The 19,579-nt window shown below is 27.5% G+C and overlaps 1 protein-coding gene across 3 annotated transcripts in view; it reads left to right on the top strand.

Annotated features, from left to right (window-relative positions):
* chb (CLIP-associating protein) overlaps nucleotides 1-5,638 on the top strand; it is a 246,653-nt gene extending 241,015 nt beyond the window's left edge. For all 3 annotated transcript variants that reach the window (XM_075362879.1, XM_075362878.1, XM_075362877.1), the window contains one exon: nucleotides 75-5,638. The gene's annotated coding sequence lies outside the window, so the exon portion shown is untranslated. The remainder of the gene's footprint in view (nucleotides 1-74) is intronic.
* Nucleotides 5,639-19,579: the final 13,941 nt, after the last annotated feature.

Below are 19,579 nucleotides of genomic sequence, written 5' to 3'. Positions count from 1 at the left end.
TATTTTGACATCTATAGATCTTAGCAAGTTTCTCATCATAATGCTAAACTAAAATTTTTATATATTTTTTACAGACTTTGAAGAAACGAATGAACAAAAAATCGACTCGAGAGACCCAAATAGACATATTTATAATTTAATAGTGACTGTAATTTCAGGTGATACAGTAAATTGTAGGTCGAACAAACTTTTAATTATTATTATATCGCCACATTATTTAAGTGATCCCATGTAATGTCAGCAGCATACATTTACTTGCTAGAAGATTACACTTTTCATAATAATTAATTTTTTTTGCAGCTGTCGCATCGAACCGGTTTTATTAACATTTAAAATTATACTTATTTCATTAAATTAGGCTGAAGTAGTTAGTAATAAATTTGAAGTAAGAATATTAATGAATTTGAATTTATATATAAACTGAATAATTTAATTATTGAAGTTTAATATTTTTATTATAAATATGAAATTGCATAGTTGGATATTAACAGTGGCTCAGTTAAAATGTTACTATACTTATAATGCAAAGTAGTCTTGAACATTCAAAGTGAGTTTATGTTAAAATATATTTATTTATATTTCGACATTCACTGCTTTCAAATATACTAATTTTGCATACTAACAAGAAGAATGTATGATACTCACCAAAATAGTGCTTTTGTTGCTGCAACAACAGTCTAAGTTTGAAAGTACACATATTAAAAATATTGTAATAATAATTGTTTCTAACACAGATTGTGTTAGTTTTTTATACAGCTTTGTACCAACAATTTTTAATGTGTGTATTATCAAATGTATTTATAAGCTTACTGAAATTTAACTACTTAATGAGACACGATTGAGTTGCAGTGTTTTACTATCTTACTGGTCTATGTAATTGGTATATTTGAAATTAAATATAATGAAGACAGCATATCCAGTATGATTTTATTGGTTTATATATATATAAATTTTTCCTTATATAAAGCTTCCTGTTAGTCACTTCATTGTGATATAACATAAAAACAATAAGAATACAGACAGAAAAAAGAATAAACTTATTGATGTGTATTAGTGACAGAGTTTTTTTCATCTTATGCTTTACATTGTTAAAAATGAGGTTTCTACTCTTGTATATAATTTTTCGTATTAAAAATAATTTTTTTTATCACACTATGTAATGGAAGTGGTAAGATTTTTATTATTGAAAGGTTATACATGGGTTAATCTATACCATATTAATTAAAATTCAAGAGAAATGAGTTTTAGAAAACAATTTGTTTCAGAAAAAAGATTAAATAGTAATTTAATATAAATGAAAACTGTAAATTCACTAAATTTAAGAACATAAAATTTATTTGTAATAAATGAAAGAAGACAAGAATTACAATTTAGTTAAATGAAAAATTAAATCAATATAAACAAGCACCAAGAATTTAAATATGTGTGGAATTCATTGAAAAATAAATTCTAATTAAATACAATAAAAGATTTTTTCTAACATAATTTAGTATTTTCATAATATTTCAGTCGTAATCAGATTCTCTCTTCATTTTCAAAATGATCATCTATGCTACTATCTTCTGAAAATCTTTTTGCACATATTATTAGTAAATGCTATCTTCTGAACAGATGAAAACTGTGTATTTTCTACAAGATGGAAAGATGTATTATGTATTTCTTCTACATACAGACAAAATAATTTAAGAATTATTTTTTAAGTGTTTGGAATTTCTTTTCGACTTTAGAACTCCACTTTATAATTTGTAATTGCTGTTGCATTTTATTTTGTCTCTCGTCTGAAAATGTTAGTTGCTAAACCAAGTCTCATACTATTTTTACATTTAATCTTGTAATAGTTTAAATAAACATCAGGTGGATAAAATACTCCACTCGTACATATTCCTATAATTACTCGTAATTATTATTTCTCTATCATGACTTAATTTGCTTTGGTAAATGGCCAGTAAAATTTCATAACCTTGGCTAGTATATCCAGGTTTATTCCCAAACTTATACCAACTATTTATTCATTAGCCTTCATTTCTTTTGTGTCTTATTTAATATTCTCTGAACAAAATTTTTCATTCAGTGTGGTTCTATTCAGTATTCAGTAAGAATTTAATATTAAGATGCAGTTTGTTTCTGTCAGTAGTAACTCTTGAATATTACAGGTTTTCATAAACAGTCATTTGTGTGTGTTCCTTGTAATTTCTTTTCACATTTAGAGTTTACCATATAATTAAGCATCTAACAAACAACACAACCATTTCATCTCTTTACCAATTTGATGCTGGGAAGGTGTTTTTTTGTAATGACATGATAACAGCCTCCTCCATGAATTTTATTTCATTATCTGCTGGTTCTTTTTTAATGAATAATGTTTTCTTATCATAAAATTGTAACATGAACCACTATGGCCATAGACCCTGTCTTATTTTTCAGTTTGATGACTTATAACAAAACGGCAGCATCTGTTATAGCATTTTTCCCTTTCTTTAAGTCAGAAAAGGATTTTGCAGCTGTTATGCAAGAATCCTTATAATTTTTTTTTTTTTTTAAATACTAACTACACACAGTTGTTTCACTCATGTTTTATCAGTTGTCTAATTCTTGACTTATTTATTATGCAAAATAACTTTTCTTATAAATTTTCCATTTTTTTAATTACAAAAGAAAAAAACATATAATTAAAGAGGCAGCAGAATTAGGCATAAGTTGGTATCAGGCTATCATAGCACTAAAGATTGTAATTGATAAAAATTGCTAAGAAAACTAATACAGTAAGACTTATGAATACACAAGTACAACTGTAATAACTATAGGTTTCTTACAACCAAAGATAAATTTCTTAGTTTTGAAGAAACTTCAGAATTTCTCAAAGGCAGTAAAAAAGTAATATTGAATTTGAATAGCCAGATTTTGAAACTAAAAATTGAAAGAGAAAAGTGAATCTGAAATTCATGTAGTGTAATTTTCAATAATACAATCTCAAAAGCATTTTGTATTGGTAAGTTTTCTTGTCTGTGATTTTAATATATATTATATGCTACAGTACAATGAAAAGTATGAAAAATTTATGTATATATTTGTAATTTATGTAGTAATTTTCAAATTTTTCAGTGATAAATTTTTACTATGTGCATGCCCTGCTGTGCCATTTATGAAGTGAGGAGATTGTTGTATATTAACGTTTATTGATAAAGTAATATATTTTGTTTTGATTTAACAGGTCAACTAAACTGATCGCATAATATTTTTAATAACAACTGTTGCAGTTGTTTAATAGTCAGATTAATATTTACTACTTGTTGCACATTTTTATAACGCTTTTAATACCATTAGTATAATTAATTAGATGCATGGTGTAAAATTTAACACATTACTACTGAACAGAAATCATGATCAAATATGAAATTTTCTGATAACCCATTTTATTATTCAGTTCTCTTCTTGTAAGTTTTATCTGTTTGCTTCTTTTTTTTCTTAAGATGAATACATTTTTTTTTTTTTTCAAATTTCATATGACAAGTCAGTTTTAGTTGTATGCCATTATGTATTTTAGTTATGTTTAATTTATTTTTAATAATTTTTATGTTGCTTAAATAGTGTAGATACTCATCACAGAAGTCAGTTTCAGTTTTACTTTATGTGATATCAGCTGTTCGATTAAAAGACATAAACTCAATTAAATGTGTCTGGAATTTTCAGAGGAAAGAGGAATAACTTTTTTTAATATATCTGCTCTCATGTTCATAATTTATTGTTACTCTTTAAAAGTTAAATTCATGAATTAAATTATATTAAAATGAATCTTTAATTTTAGTTGGATGTGGATGAGACATGCATCTGATGCTGTATTATTAATTTTTACATAATTTTGTATTATCGTTATATAAGTAACTGCGTGATTGATAATTGTGTTACCTTAAGCAAAGAGAAGTTGAAAATCAAATTAATTCTATGATAAATATTTTTAAGAGATTTAATTGATGTGTTAAATTTTATTTATGTGTAATCATTATATGTTTTTGAGTTGAGGTTTTTTTCAAGTAATGTTTGTTGTTCTAAAGTGCTTTGTTCTCTCTATCAGTAGATAATCATATTTACTGCCAATTAATTGTCATGTTATCAATACAAAAGGAATTTTTTGTATTATAAATTATTTAGGTTTTATGATACAAAATATTCTAATTATAATTAAGATTTCAAAAATCATTAATACATTTAAATTTTGTATAAGTTTAGTAGTCAATTCTTCAAAAAAAAATTCTCTTGTGATAAGTTATTTCTTCTTATTAGTAATTTACTAAAATGTTCATTCTTTGGGTTGTCATAAAAAATTAACATTGTTGTTTAATTACATAATCATAGTTTTTTGTTATTTACTTAAGCATGTATTTATCATAATTGAAGTCATTTGTTTGCACTAGAAAAATATTCATAGGTAAGCGACAACTAGTTTAGCTTTAATATAAAATTACATTTAAAGACTGTATTTTTACAATTGAAATGCGTGTGTGTGAATGTGTGTGTGTGGATGTATAATAAAATGAAAAATTTACTTCTACCTTACTGATACAAAAAGAATTATCTCGCATAAAATGATTTTATCAGTTAGTGTATAATACACCCTCAATAAATAAACTTGATTTGTTATTGAATTAAACATCATACATCACATATGTGATGATTTTTAATTTACTTATCATGTATTATAAAAATTAATTTTTGTTTAACATTTACGGTTTTTTTTTGTTTTTTTTGCTTTTAAACCATCTTTCCCATTGATTAGTCATTCCAGTTCATTCCATTCCTGACAGATTCATGGACGGGAAGGATGTTCCTAAAGTGTTCTGACCGATTTAGATAAAACTTAATTTTTATTTTGTATGGTACATGATTTGATGTTTTATTTACTGGTAATATCAATAACTGTTGCAAATATTTTTTGGTGAGATTATTTATTTTGTGTAAGTTTGGTGGCAGTCAAATTTTAATTTTATTTAAGATAAACCAGTGGTTGTATAACATGTTTAATAAAATGATTATTTATAAATATATATACATATGAATTGGTGCTGTTCTTATTTACTTTTTTATAACCATGTTGTAGTAGTGTTTCTAATTTATTGTAGAGTAGGTAATTGTGCCACAAGCTTCCTATTTAAAATTATTTTTTATGTGTATTTCATATTTGTTGGTTTTTCTCTTATATTTTATGTGTCATATTATTATTATTTTCTTATTTGTATTATTGAGATGGGAAAGTGTGTTGTTAACATTGCTGGTTTAACTGTAAATCTTAAAGTGCATTAATATCTGTTCTAGTGATGTTACAAAAATGGATTATTATTAGCAGTATTTTTTCGACGACAACAAAATACTGACATTATAGTTAATGTTTATGTTGTTACAATGTAAATATATTTCCTTCTTTAATTTTATCTTTGCACAAATGTTTAAAATTATAATGATTAATGGCAATCCAAAGATTTTAATTAGTCATAATTTAATTTATTATGTATGAGATTTTGACACATTTCATATAAAACGTCATTTAGCCTGAGAACACATTGCTATAATCTGAAGACACTGAAAGGTTGTCTTTTGATCACCAAACTTTAAATTTACTTATTTTTTACAATATCATTATTCATTTATATTTTGTGCACTCAGATGAAATCTTTATACCTCATTTTTTATTAAAGCCTTACTTTAAATTTACTTATTTTTTACAATATTATTATTCATTTATATTTTGTGCACTCAGATGAAATCTTTATACCTCATTTTTTATTAAAGCCTTACTTTAAATTTACTTATTTTTTACAATATCATTCATTTATATTTTGTGCACTCAGATATAATATTTATACCTCATTTTTTATTAAAGCCTTATTAAAACCTTATTAGCCTTATTTTTTAAATAAAGCAACTTTTCTGTTATTTACTATTTACTGTTGCTAATTCCCTTTGATCAGGTAAGCAAATTAAAATAACATAAACTCACGGCTTAATTGTAAAAACAAGAAGAGATCTGTTTGAAGAAATTGATTATATCGCTGATTATTTTCATTTGAGCTTGTTTATGTTTCTGTGCACCTAGGGTATAATTTATTTGATTGTCTTTATAATTTATGTAATTTTATATTAGCAGTTATATTCCTGAAACTGAATCGTGCCAGTTTAAGAAGTATACACACTAACATTTAGTAATTTGTATGCTCGATAAAGTTGTATTATTCGACATTGTGCAGAATTTTAATGTAATTTATGATTATTATTATTACTATTTGATTACTGTAACATTTAATTAAAAAAATGCGTAACTTTTTGTTAAAAAGTGTGATTTTATTTCATTTTTCATCTTTGTGTAATAAAATTTACCTTCAGGTAGACTTCCTGATACCAATTCAAAGCCCAGGCAATGATACTGTATTAAAAAAATGTTTAAATAAATTCATTAAAAATAATTAATTTTAATAAAGTATAGAGAACATGTGTCATTACACCAATACATAGCGTTAAACAACAATAATTTGTAGTTTGTTTTTTTTTGTTATGAAAAGGCATAATGAAACCAGATGTCAGTAATCAGTATTATGCCTTGGCTGTTAAGGAGGTAATAAGGTCGATGGATAGGTTATGAAATGAAGAGATTTTTAAGAGAAACTGGGAAGAAATGTTTGAGAAACCTTGTAAAAAGAAGGAAAAGTAAAGTGAGTGGTACATTAAAGCACTCATAATTAGTGAATTTGGACATGAAGTACATGAAACATAAAATTGAGGATGAGGATTAGAGGTATGTTAGAACTAAGAAGCTGGCACTGAATAGAAAGAAATGGAGAAATGTATGAAACCAGCACCAGTCGAAATACAAAAGGAAAAATGCTTTTCTCTGTTATTATAGTATCATGGTTTCAACAGTAAATCTGTTACAGTTTTTGATGGCTCAGTAGTGCTTTCATTAACACAGTTTGTATCAGTTTTTGATCAGTAGGTATGTGATTTTATGTGAAGTTCGGATTGTTTTAAAATTTTAATCATTCTGATAAAATAATTTGAAGAATACATCTTCTATATTATATAAATTTCATTAAAATGTATACATTCAATCCATCAATACCTTATTTTAGTAGCTTTTCTTTTATCTAGAAGTTCTGGGTTTGAATTCCAATTAAGGTTGGCAGTTTGCATATGCAGAAATGTTTGATAACATATTCCCATACACAGGCCTTGATTTTATGTGGTGAATTTTAGTCACCAACAAAAAATATAAAATTTTGAATCCTCTTTAATTTTCTCAGTTCAAATATGATGACAGTTTCAGATTTTTCAATGTGTATCATAAACATTGATTCAAAAAGATTTTAAATGCAATATGGCTTCTCAGAAATAAACTCCCTTGTATATTTTCCCATTAACTAGCTTTTATCAACTTCACTGTAGTTGCTGTGAGCTTCATAAACAACCTAATTATTTGAAAAATAATGTCAAAGTAACGTCTAAAAGAAGTTTCAGTAATTGCTACATCATGTTTCACTCCTTCAGCTGATCCAAAATTCTTTAAATTTAGTGTATAGACTTTTCTAACATTCTGATATAGATTTACAAACCAAAAATAATCCCCTCCTCTGGGGACTACTGACTAAAAGGTAAAACAAAAAACTTGTTTAGGCCAGACCTCTGAGAAGATAACAGTCCTTTTGTAATCTTCAACTGATAAAGCAACATTAAAGTAGTTATATCCTCTTTTTTTCGGTTTTGAGCCTGGTGTAAGTAATTTATTTAATTGAGTAGCATCTTTAACTAGCTTTTCAATATCACAAGCTTGGGCAGTATCCTCAAATTGTTTCACAAATAATATCTTCTTTCTAAGTTTGGTAAGATGTAAGTTAGTTACACCAATTTTCACAATAATTTTCCTCTATGCTAATTTGGTTATTCAATTCAAGTTTCTTATTTCGTTTGTAGGAATTCACATTCCATTCATCGACACCCTTCTTTCTATGGAAAGCAACTCCACTGCACTCGCATCAACCAACAGTGAAACAATTCTTTCCAGTTCAAGAAAAACATTATTAATCTTTTCTCTTACTGACATCATTGACAAACTTTGCAGCACAACTATACAACTTTGAAGATTGAAACGCTTAACAGTATCCAGTATTGACTGAAGCTGTTAACACAAAGATTCCAATTTCTCTTTCAGTAATCCACTTTCTACTTTTAATTCTCTTATCAATGTAGATAAGTCTAATCTTCATCCTCATTTGGCTATCTGTTGCTTCAAATTAGAAATGACCTCAAAACATTTTTAATGTTGATAGCCTTTTCAATATCAATAAGGGTAGCAACTTTAACTCTGTACACATTTTTGTTCTGATACCCAGCAATGGAAATCAGTGTTTGATCATCCTCTGGTTTATGAAAGCATATATACATACGACATGCTCACCATATTAAAAATTAGTAAATAAAATTCCTTATCAGAAATTCCAAAAGAAATAGTGCTACACTTGGTAGATACTCTGCTTTCCATGCAAACCTTTACTATAATTCTCACACAACTAATTGGAATAGTCCTATAAAAAACAAATTAAAAACTTCTGTGCTGTCAGTTGGCATATCTGTTCTAAACAAAATAAAAATGGAAAATCCAAAAGGGGTGAACAATGTCAAGCTGAATTGTTGGTTCTAATATCTGCACTATGGAAAAATTTAGCAAACTTAAACCACAGCACATTCCTGGGTACCCAGACAGCCAGGTCTTTAGACAAATTGGCTACAAAGTAGGACACATAGTCTACTAAATATACATAATCTAAATGGTCCAAGTATTGAAGTATTAAAAAAATGAGAAGGTACAGCTTGAAAGAAGAATCTAACTAGGTCTAAAATAGCTAAGATATTCAAAGCAAGTATTAATATTATTAAAGCCTATTGGGCCAGTTTTTTTTTTGGAAACTTAAATTGTCTGTGGCAAGAGACCAAGTACCAAAAACTATTAAATAATATCACCAAAAAACAGCAATCCGTGTGAGACATACAATTAAATTAGAATAAAAACAAAATATATATGTAGATAAAAATTACAGATACATTAAAATATTACAAAACATCAGTTATAAGATACACAAAAGTGAAAAACATATTACGTAGTACAGAACTCAGAAATATATTGGTTGATTTTATGACTGTGTTAACATATTTTAATTTAGTATTAATTATATCAATAAATTAATACTTTATATTCTTCAATTCAAAAAGTTATTTTGTGAGGTAAAAAGGATTTAGATATAACAGTTATTGAATACTAGATCGTGGATACTGGTGTTCTTTGGTGGTTGGGTTTCAATTAACCACACATCTCAGGAATGGTCGAACTGAGACAGTACAAGACTACACTCATACATATCATCCTCTGAAGTATTATCTGAAAGGTAATTACTGGAGGCTAAACAGGAAAAAGAAAAGATATAATAGTTGAGATTTAAACACGCATATGAAAACTCACTGACACCTTATAAAATTGAAGGTCAGTTATTGTGCAACTAAGTTTTGTTGAATCTGAAAATGGAGTAACCATTACATAATATATATATACATACATTTTTTTTGATGATTTGAAAAAAAAATAATTTATTAACATATTGATTGTGTTTTCAAAACAACGAACTATCCAAAATAAAATTAAAATTAAATTTTTTTTAAAAGATTTATATACTTAAAGAATTTAATACAAACTGAAGATGTGGGATGCTGTGAAAATTAATTTTTGGAAATTAATATGGTAAGATTAACTTATCTAATTACTGTGTTTTGGTGGTTTATATTTCATAAAATATTAAATACTGTGTATATGTATTAAATGGCTATAAGACACCCAAAAGCAAGATTGATTGGTACATATTTTCTGCCAATATATATATTATCTTGCATTGTACTTTGAACATTTGCTATGTATGAGCTTAATTATTGTTCAGTATGAATGTACCTGATGCCATTATGTTTACATTTTTATGACATGGCATACAAACTTGTTAGTGTCTTCAGTAATGAATGTGAAAAACATGAATAGTAATTAACATTAATTTAGAAGATTTTAACAATTAATTGAACATAAATGCATATAGTTCATGAACACATATAAGATATGTGTAAAGTTGACAATAACCATTGTAGGATAAGGTGAGGTTGAATGGAACAGCTGTTTAGATATTGGTAAGTTCTCTTGGGTATAACTAAAGACAGCTTTAAAAGAAGTGTTATGGCTTGTTAAGATTTTGATGAAAGGTTGAGTAATGGAAAAAATCATCATGACATATTTTTTTTTACTAAGAAGTTCTGAAATTCATAGTGAAATATACAAACCAGCAAATGATGTATCTAACAGAAACTGAGGTTTGTTCTTGGAAATGCTTTTACTGGCTACCTCAGTACTTGGATACATAGACACTAGATCTTTTCAGGTTCTAATAGTGATAATGTGGATATGTTGTCAGTGAGCCTAAAATGTTTTAAATAACAAGAAAATAAAGCATTTAAAAAGAGTTGTAGGTGTAGATAATATTTCTTAAAAGCTCAAGAAATATGGGATTAAAATACATTCAGGGATTCTAGGCTAAAGGTACCCAAAAGTAATGACCTATATTTAGAAAACCAGTCGTAGGCTCAATCAACAGGAAGTATCTCCAAGATTTGTTCCGTATACTCTCAAAGTTAGCGGAATATGCATTTTTAGGCAAGTTGGCACAATACAGTAGTGTCAGTCAGATGTAGACCTCACAAAGAAGGTTCAGTGCGTGCTTTGGTTTACAAAGTTTTAATCAGTTACGTGTGTAAGAACTGAGTGGAATATCGAACCTCCTTCATTTAAGTCTATTTGTCAATAGGATATAACTCTAAGAGAGATTGGAAGCTTGGTTTCACAAACTGGAAATTATCCAAAAGTTTCAGTTAATGACTAGACTGTGGATCATGTATGTGATGCATTCACTGCCAATCCTGGAAAATCAATTTGGCGAGTTAGTTATGAACTGCAAATCCCTTGTTCCATTGTTCATAAGCAGCTCCATTTGAGAGCTTAGAAATTACAAATCCTTCATCACATTAAACCAAATGATTGCCATCTATAATATCAGTTTGCTGCAGAGGTAATGCACTGTCTCAAAAATGATCCTAATTATCTTCATACATTATTATTTAGTGATGTGGTAACCTTTCATATGTGCGGAAAAGTCAGCAGCTACAATTGCTGAATTTGGAGTACTGAAAATACCCGTACAATAATTGAAAATGAAAGACCACTGAAGGTCAATGTCTGGTTAGGACTAAATAAAAATGGCATCATTAGTCTGTTTTTCATGGAGCCCATGAAAAAAGATTGACTGTGACTCGCTTACCTTGACATGCTTGAGAACTTTACTGTTCTTTAGATTCCTGCACGCTTCAGTTTCCTTCAAGATGGTCCTTCATTACACTTACATCGAGTTGTTACAAAGTTCTTGAACAACACATTTACCCAGGTGTTGGATGAGGAGGTCCAACCACACAGCCCCTTAGATCTCCAGATATCACTCCTTTGGACTTTTATGTTTGGGGATTTATTAAAATTTGTGTGTATCAAAGAAAAGTTCAAGATTTGGACGATTTAATACAGAGCTGTTAGTCTTATAATGCCACAGATGCTCCTAAACACTGGGCAATAGTTAGATTATTGTCTAGACATCTGCCAAGCTACAAAAGGTGCACACATTGAATTTAACAAACTTTGGTGAGCTGCTGTGTTTACTATAACTTGGTGAGTTTGTGTTTATTAAAAAAAATTATTAAATTATATTAACTGGTTCTCTTAATATAAGCTGTTACTTCTGGATATGTTTAGCCGGGATACCCTTACATTGTTGGGTGCAAAATCTTTTTATATTCATTACTTATAGCTGTGTGTTGGGAAACATCCAGATCAATTTATCCACCCACTGGGTTGGTCTAGTGGTGAACTCATCATCACAAATCAGCTGATTTTGAAGTAAGAGTTCTAAGGTTCAAATTCTACTAAAGGCAGTTACTTTTATATGGATTTGAATGCTAGATTGTGGATACCAGTGCTCTTTGGCGGTTAGGTAACCACACATCTCAGGAATGGTGCACCTGAAACTGTACAAGACTACACTTCATTTACATACATACATATAATCCTCTGAAGTAATACCTTACAATGGTTCCAGACGCTAAACAGAAAAAGAGAGATCAATCTATACAGATGAAAGGTCAACATTTGCAATAAGTCAGTTGACATAGCAAAGAGATTAGCTGTATTTTTGTTCACTATGAGCAAAAATAAAGGAACAGTTGATTTCCTAACTTTGATTTTTTTTAAATTTAGTTAGCTAATAAATTTCCTTTGTAGAAATATTTTTTTAAAAAATACAACACAAATTCTGTTCAGCAAAAGAGAAAAAATGTTTCTCTGCAATATGAAACCTTTTAGTTTATTGTCAAAAATGCTGCAGTTATATCACTTATTTCTCAAAAAGTGTCATTGCTGTCCCAAGTATGCATCTCCTTGATAAGGTAGACAAGGTTTCTAGTAATAGTTAAAAACCATCCATTACTTGCTACACGCAAACGAATTCTGCTTGTAGCAAGAATTTGTATCAGAATGAAATGCTGGCGTTGAAATAATTGATAATGTATGTCTGCTAATTTGTCTAAACTAAATGTTGATCATATTTTGTTCCACGTTCAATATTTTTAGATAAATTCAGATGATATATATTGGTTATCAAAACCAAAGAATGAAATAATTATAAGAACCTTTAGTATACAACTTCCAAGTTACTAAATTTCAAGTTTAGCACAATAACTTCTGTGAACAGGACATTGATGTCTGAACAACTTCCAAGACAAGCTACGAGTAGAAAAAGGCTTTCACTTGGAAAGTTCGCAAAGTCTAAACCTCCTCTACTAGTGACCACCTGAAGAACAAGGTGGACCCAATAAAATGAAAGTTGTCTTATATCAGAAGAAAATAAAATGGTATATTAATTGAAATTGTAGTGCGCTCCTCTTTCTGGTACTCTGTGCCATTGGATACTTAGTGAATCAAATACAGAAATTAAATAATTATAAACAAATGATGAGTAATCTGTTTCTTTTTAAAATAGTAAGCTTGTGTTATCTATTATGTATTAATCTTTTGTTACATTTTTTTTGTTATTGCTATATTGAAATTATTTTTACTTTGCAACAAGTTATAGTATGGTATATTCTATAACAAAGGGAAAGCATAGTAACTGCACCAAAAATCACCTTTTCCACTTTTTGAATTCATGTATCATGAAATGAAAAATGCAAAAAACAAAAATAAATTCTGTTTGTATGTATGTATTGTGTTGACATCTGTTTGGATTAATAACTCAAGATTGCTGGACCAAAAAACTTAAAGTTTAGCATAATAACTTCTTATATGGGACATTGATGTTATTATTGTTCAGAGTTGGGGATCTGAAAACTGTGGGTAGTAGAGAGAAAAGGCAGGGGGTCATATCACAGCTGCGACTGGAGTTATTGAAAATTTTATTCATATGAGTTTTGAACTTTTATAAACAGTGAAGATTTAGTATTAAAAAATATATTCTAAAAAACAAAACTTCGAAATTCAAAAAAATAATAAAATTTAGTCAAAATTTTCAACCAAACATTTTTCATTCAAACTTTGTTTAATAGTTTAAAAAAATTAATTGTTACAATTAATTTTTTTAAGTTTAGGTTATAAAAAGGTAAATAATATGAATGGGCTAAATAGAACAAAGTTCCTCGATGACAATACCTCTGTTAACATTCTTTATGACCCCATCAAGGGGCTTCACTTTCTACTGCTAGTGATGTCATCATTCTACAAGAATTTAAGAGTAATCATTCAGATGTGAGGCTGGAATGAATACTTAAAGCCAATGTTAAGTAATGATATTTATTGAATTTTAATATGTATTCCCTGGTAAACAGCATTAGAATAATTTTATATTTGTCAAACCCCAAAAATCTTCATCAAAATGTAAAAAACTGTAAATCAATATGTATGGGATGGATGTTGAAACAATTATAGGTAAAAGAAAAGAAATTTGTTGGGAAAGTTTAGCAACACCTTTCCCAATTTTTTTTTATGTTTGTGTTTTTGTTTGTATACTCCCTTTTGTAGTTTATAGTTATGCAAAGAATATTATTACTTTTTTTTAATAGACTGTTACAACTTTTTCATTTTAAAACTGTAATTACTTTTAAAACACTTTAACAGTATGCGATATTGATTACATCCAATTATAAATCAAATACCATTAATCCAACAAATCAGTCATAGATCATTCTCTGAAATATTTACAATTCATCTTATTTTTTTTTCATTTTATTACAAAAATAAGTTCTGTCATTTATTCTAACCATGATGCTAAAAAAAATTTTATTTACTGCACAATATGGATAAAATATCTGAAATGAACATATATATAATTGTGCCCATTCTCTTACATTTAATAACTGCAGCTGATACAGAATTACGTGAATAAACACTTTTTATCTATAATTAACTTATTAAAAGATTATTAATCTCTCATATTTAACTTAAATATTGACATATTTTGATTTAATTATTTTGCTAAATAAACTAATGAATCATTTTAGTCAGTTCAAAACCTTATCTTGAATTTTATTTCCTATTTTATGAGTAGTTAGATCACAACATACATATCATTTACATATTTATTACATTTTTGTTACAATTTTACATAATAATTTTTTTTTATTATCTTTAATGATCTTAGCATTTTATATTTGTAATATACCTTGAGTTCTACCATGTTACAACACTATATCAGTGCAATTTTTACTATCACTTAAAAAATGGTTTATATTTAAATGGTTAACAAAATTGTCGAAACGATATAAAATAATAAAAAACAGAAATATGCTTTGTTCTGCAAACAAAACATTTAAATTAAAAAACGTATACCAACATTTAAAATATTTATTTTATTAAACATTATCCTTAAACAAATACAACTAAATCAATAGCTTTTTCATTCTTGGAACATAAGAAATCAAAACTTTTTTCATCTTGGACTTTCAAGAAACCATTAGAAAAATTAATAAATTTTCAGTAAAAATATAAAAGAGATCTCTACAGAAAATATTTATTTAATAACCACCAATAAAATCAAAAAAAAAAAGTTAATATGAACCATTGTTGTAGAATATTAATTTATTTCATTTTAATTTGTTTACTGTAAATGTGAGCTTAATGTTAATTTTATTAAAGATTCAGCTGAATCAGTAGGAATGGTGAATTGAGGTAAGTAGTTGGTAACAATAAAAAATCAAATTCCTAACCAAAAAAGTATATATAATAGACAGTGATCTAAAATTCGATTGAAAGCAGTGTTTTCTTTGAATTAAACATAAATAGGTTTGGTTATAGATAATAGCATAAATCAAATTTTTTGTACAAAAAAATTATCATTTTCCATACTCCACTTTCATGTGTAACCAAGGTTTTAATTTAATAGAAACCAGGGGAAAGACAGAGCTCTACAGAATAAATTAATTATTAAGTTATAATATTTTAAAGGGTTTTAAACAGAATATTACAAAAACATTTTGTTTAAAATTCTACTGGTTTAGTTGTAGAAATAAAATACATTAAAGTAAGAAAAACAGAAAATAATTATACAATATTATACTTTTATAAAAAATGTTATGAGCTTTAGCTTTTTTAAGAAGTTGGAGTACAGGATAAAAACATTTACATGTAATAAATGCCATAAATTTATGATTTCAATTGACCTGACATAAGACCTGATTCACCTCAAAAAATGGCAAGGCCATTCTCATAATTGACAAGCACCCCATGTCAGAGTTACTGAGGAAGTTAGGAGTGGTTTCCTGTTAACCTTTTTTACTGAGCTGAATATAATGTTGCATATCAACATGCCAAGCCCACTGAAATGTGTTATTTAATTCTACAAGTGATACCATCACTACACAGTCTGGGTATATAATAAACATTACTTTAAGAGAAAACAACAATGATTGGTGTTTTTTTATGCCAGACACTATATTTGCCTCACAGTCATATGTAACATTGAGACAGGTAGAATAAAGCAGCAAATTAATGTGTAGCATTTTGTGGGAAAAAATGTATCAGGAGTAAATTCTCTGCTCCTGTAAGTAGAGGAAAAGTTTTCCATTAAAATTTTGTTAATTTAAGACACACAATCAGATAAACAAAGATTGGATGACAAAAAGAAAACAAGTTTTCTTTCCATCTTTAGAAGCAGACTGTATTTTAAGATATTCTGAATTTTTTCATAAAATTTGAAGATAGCAATATTTAGTAAATGATTGTAACAGAACTTTAAAAAAATGTATTAGCGTTAAACAGTGCTTAACAATTGGCTATTATTACTTAAACTGTAATTACTACTTAATGTTAGTACTAATATATGATTATATTATGGTAGTAATAGTTTTTGCATTATTTCCTTTTTCTGTTTAGCACTTTTACAAAAATCTGATTCTTCAAAGCATATACTTTTGAATAAAAATATTTTTTTCTTCTTTTTTTAAATAAAAATTAGACCATAACTACTCAATTTTTTTAAAACTAAAATCTAATATCACAGATAGTGATAACTTACATTCAGTGTTACGTTAAACAAAAAAACCTTTTTTTTTTGTAAAAAGAAAACATTGCTTCAAAAATAAAAGAATAACACATTAAAATATTGTATAAAGTGAGTGATAAAACATAAATGTCAATAAAAAAATCATTGATTTGAATAAAAATAAATCAAAGATAATAATGCAATAACAGTAAATTAATAGAGATAAAGTAAATGTTCCAGCTACTATACATAAGGATCATTAAATAAATCAAATTGAATCATCTTTAAATAATAAAATAGAATTAAAAACTGTAACTATTAAATTTAAAAGTGAACTTTATTGAGTACTCTGTATATAGGCATTCCATACAAAAGGGTTGGGGTTTACAATAAATAATAAAAAATGGAAACTTAAAACTGACAGAGTACAAACAAGAGTGCAAATATTAAGTAAATAAAAGATAACTACACCTATGCAAATAAACTGCCATAAAAACATTTGATAACTTATAAGTAGCAGCAGCCAAACTAAGTAAACTATACTAGTCAACTACAACATAATAATAAGTTCATTTCCTCACAGTAAATATTGAAAAGTGGAGTACTGGGTTATTATATAATGTCAACATACCTATTATAAATAATACCTTATGAATTTCAATGTCTTTTATATGCTTCATAATAAAATTTTTTCATAAATATTTCAGCAAATATTCTTGAAAACCATTACCCACTGATATACATTCTAGCTGGTTATAAATTGTATTAATTAAAAAGAAAAAGCTATTCTAAACAGTTATTAAAATAAATTCGAAAACAAGAAGGCACTTGTACACTTATACTGTAAAAAAAATTACTCAGGTCTAAAAATTATGGTCATTTCAAATGTTAGACAATCATCGTCAGAAGATAATGAGGAATTAATGTTTATGAAAATAAAGAAAAGAAAAAATGAAAATGAAGAAAAAATAATAACATCGAATAAATAAATAATACATACAAAATGAATATTTTTACTCTGTATAAAATTTTTTTAAAAATGTTGGACAAAAAGTATCATTTTATCCAATCCAAGTCAAAAGTGCAAAAAAATCTTACAAAATCTGAACAACTGAAACCTCCAGGTCAAATTGCTCACAGTAACAATGCATACCCCATCTATAGATTTGGATAAAATAAAATTTATCTTAAAAAATAAAAATAGAGGTAACATAAAATATAAAATAATCAAAAAATATACTCCCACCCATGAACAAAGTTTAAGAAAGGGGTAACAATTTAATGTTCTTGTTGTAGAACACTAATAAATCATTTTTAACAAATTTCAAAATGGGTATTAAATAATAGTTCCATCATTATTCAACAATGAAGTTTCTTCATCACTGTTGATAAAGTAAGTTGCTGATTATTTATTTATTACAGTTATTTTTTAGAACTTTTCTCTTAAACTATTTTTTCTGACTAGCTAGCTACCAGCCAATGTTGGGGTGTTGTACTTATATCTGATCTTCTTATATATATAACAAGCCAAATCCTTCTTTATTCCAGTTAAATTCTATTTTCTAGAATTTATGTTTTCCAAACAAACCTTAATCCTGGGATATAGTGCTATCTTTATAATCCTTTCTTGAGGTAGATTTTATCTTATCCAACCATATAAAAGGGCATGCATTAAGGTATAGTGGGCAATCTGAGCTAAAGATTTATTTATTTGGTCAAGAGCTGTTTTTATTTTTATATTTTGCCAGAAATCATAGTTTTAAAGTGTTTCCTAAGTACTGTTTATTTATTAATTACGCAAAGAGGAGTGTAATGTTTTTAGGGTGTATGTAAGTATGTTTGTTCCACCATAGCAGTTCAACGGACAAACCGATTTAGATGTCTGACCCCGCGTTGAAATCCTTACATTACGGGGAGTGTCATAGGCTGCATAAATATGTATATGAGCACATTTAACTCTACAAGGCCAAAAAAAAAATCATATGTACGATTCTAAATGGATAATCATAGTATTTTCATTTTACACATGCAATTTTTGCAAACATCTTTAAATGAAGCCCAAGATGCACTTTCTACATTATTTAGCATTGAGTTAAATACATCAACTTTGACCTACTCTCTTACTTGAATACCAACAAATATTCCTTCTTTAATTTTTCCTTCACTTACATTCGGAAATTTCTGCCTGATATACAAAAATCTAGGACTATCCTTCCTCATTGCTTTTACAAAATTTTTCATTAGTCTTAGTTTGATATGAAGAAGGGGTAAAAATATTTTTTTGGGTTCAACTAAAGGCTCATGAATAATATTTTTCCCATTTGGAGTTAAGTTGTCTCGTTTCTTCCACTCTTTGGTAACATAAATAAACATTATGTTATGGGACAGCTGAGCTAGGGATAAACACCCTAGCTCAGCTGTCCCATTCAGAAAGAAAACACATGTACCTAGTATAGCCTAACTGCATGCCTAACAAAATAGCTATAACTTTCAAATCACCACATATGTTCCAGCTATGTTTTTTATAATTTATTTTTTCAAGAATGTCTTTCATCGCATTGTATGTCTCTTTCAAATTAATGCCATAAGTGATTGGTATTGTTATTTGTTATTGATATTTGTTATTGTTGTGTAGCAGATCCACTTTTAAACTATACTGGGATGAATCTATGAAAAGGCGTCAGTCCTCAGGTTTATGAACTTCTACTAAGTGCAATATAAGCTCATCAATATTTGTGCAATAAACTAAATTATTTTCATCAATAACGTACTGAGAAAGTTCTTTTTGTTGCCTTCAGAAGCCTGAAATTTTTGTATTTTTTTGAAGTAAATTCCAACCTTGCAGTCTTGATCCTAACAGTTCAGCTTGATTTTTTGATAAATTTAAATCCCTAACCAAATCATTTAATTCACCTAGTGGTATAAGATGTGGCTTA

The sequence above is a fragment of the Lycorma delicatula genome, chromosome 4 (genome assembly GCF_047948215.1).
Source record: "Lycorma delicatula isolate Av1 chromosome 4, ASM4794821v1, whole genome shotgun sequence".
Lineage (NCBI taxonomy): Eukaryota > Metazoa > Arthropoda > Insecta > Hemiptera > Fulgoridae > Lycorma > Lycorma delicatula.
This window is presented reverse-complemented; position numbering and strand designations above follow the sequence as displayed.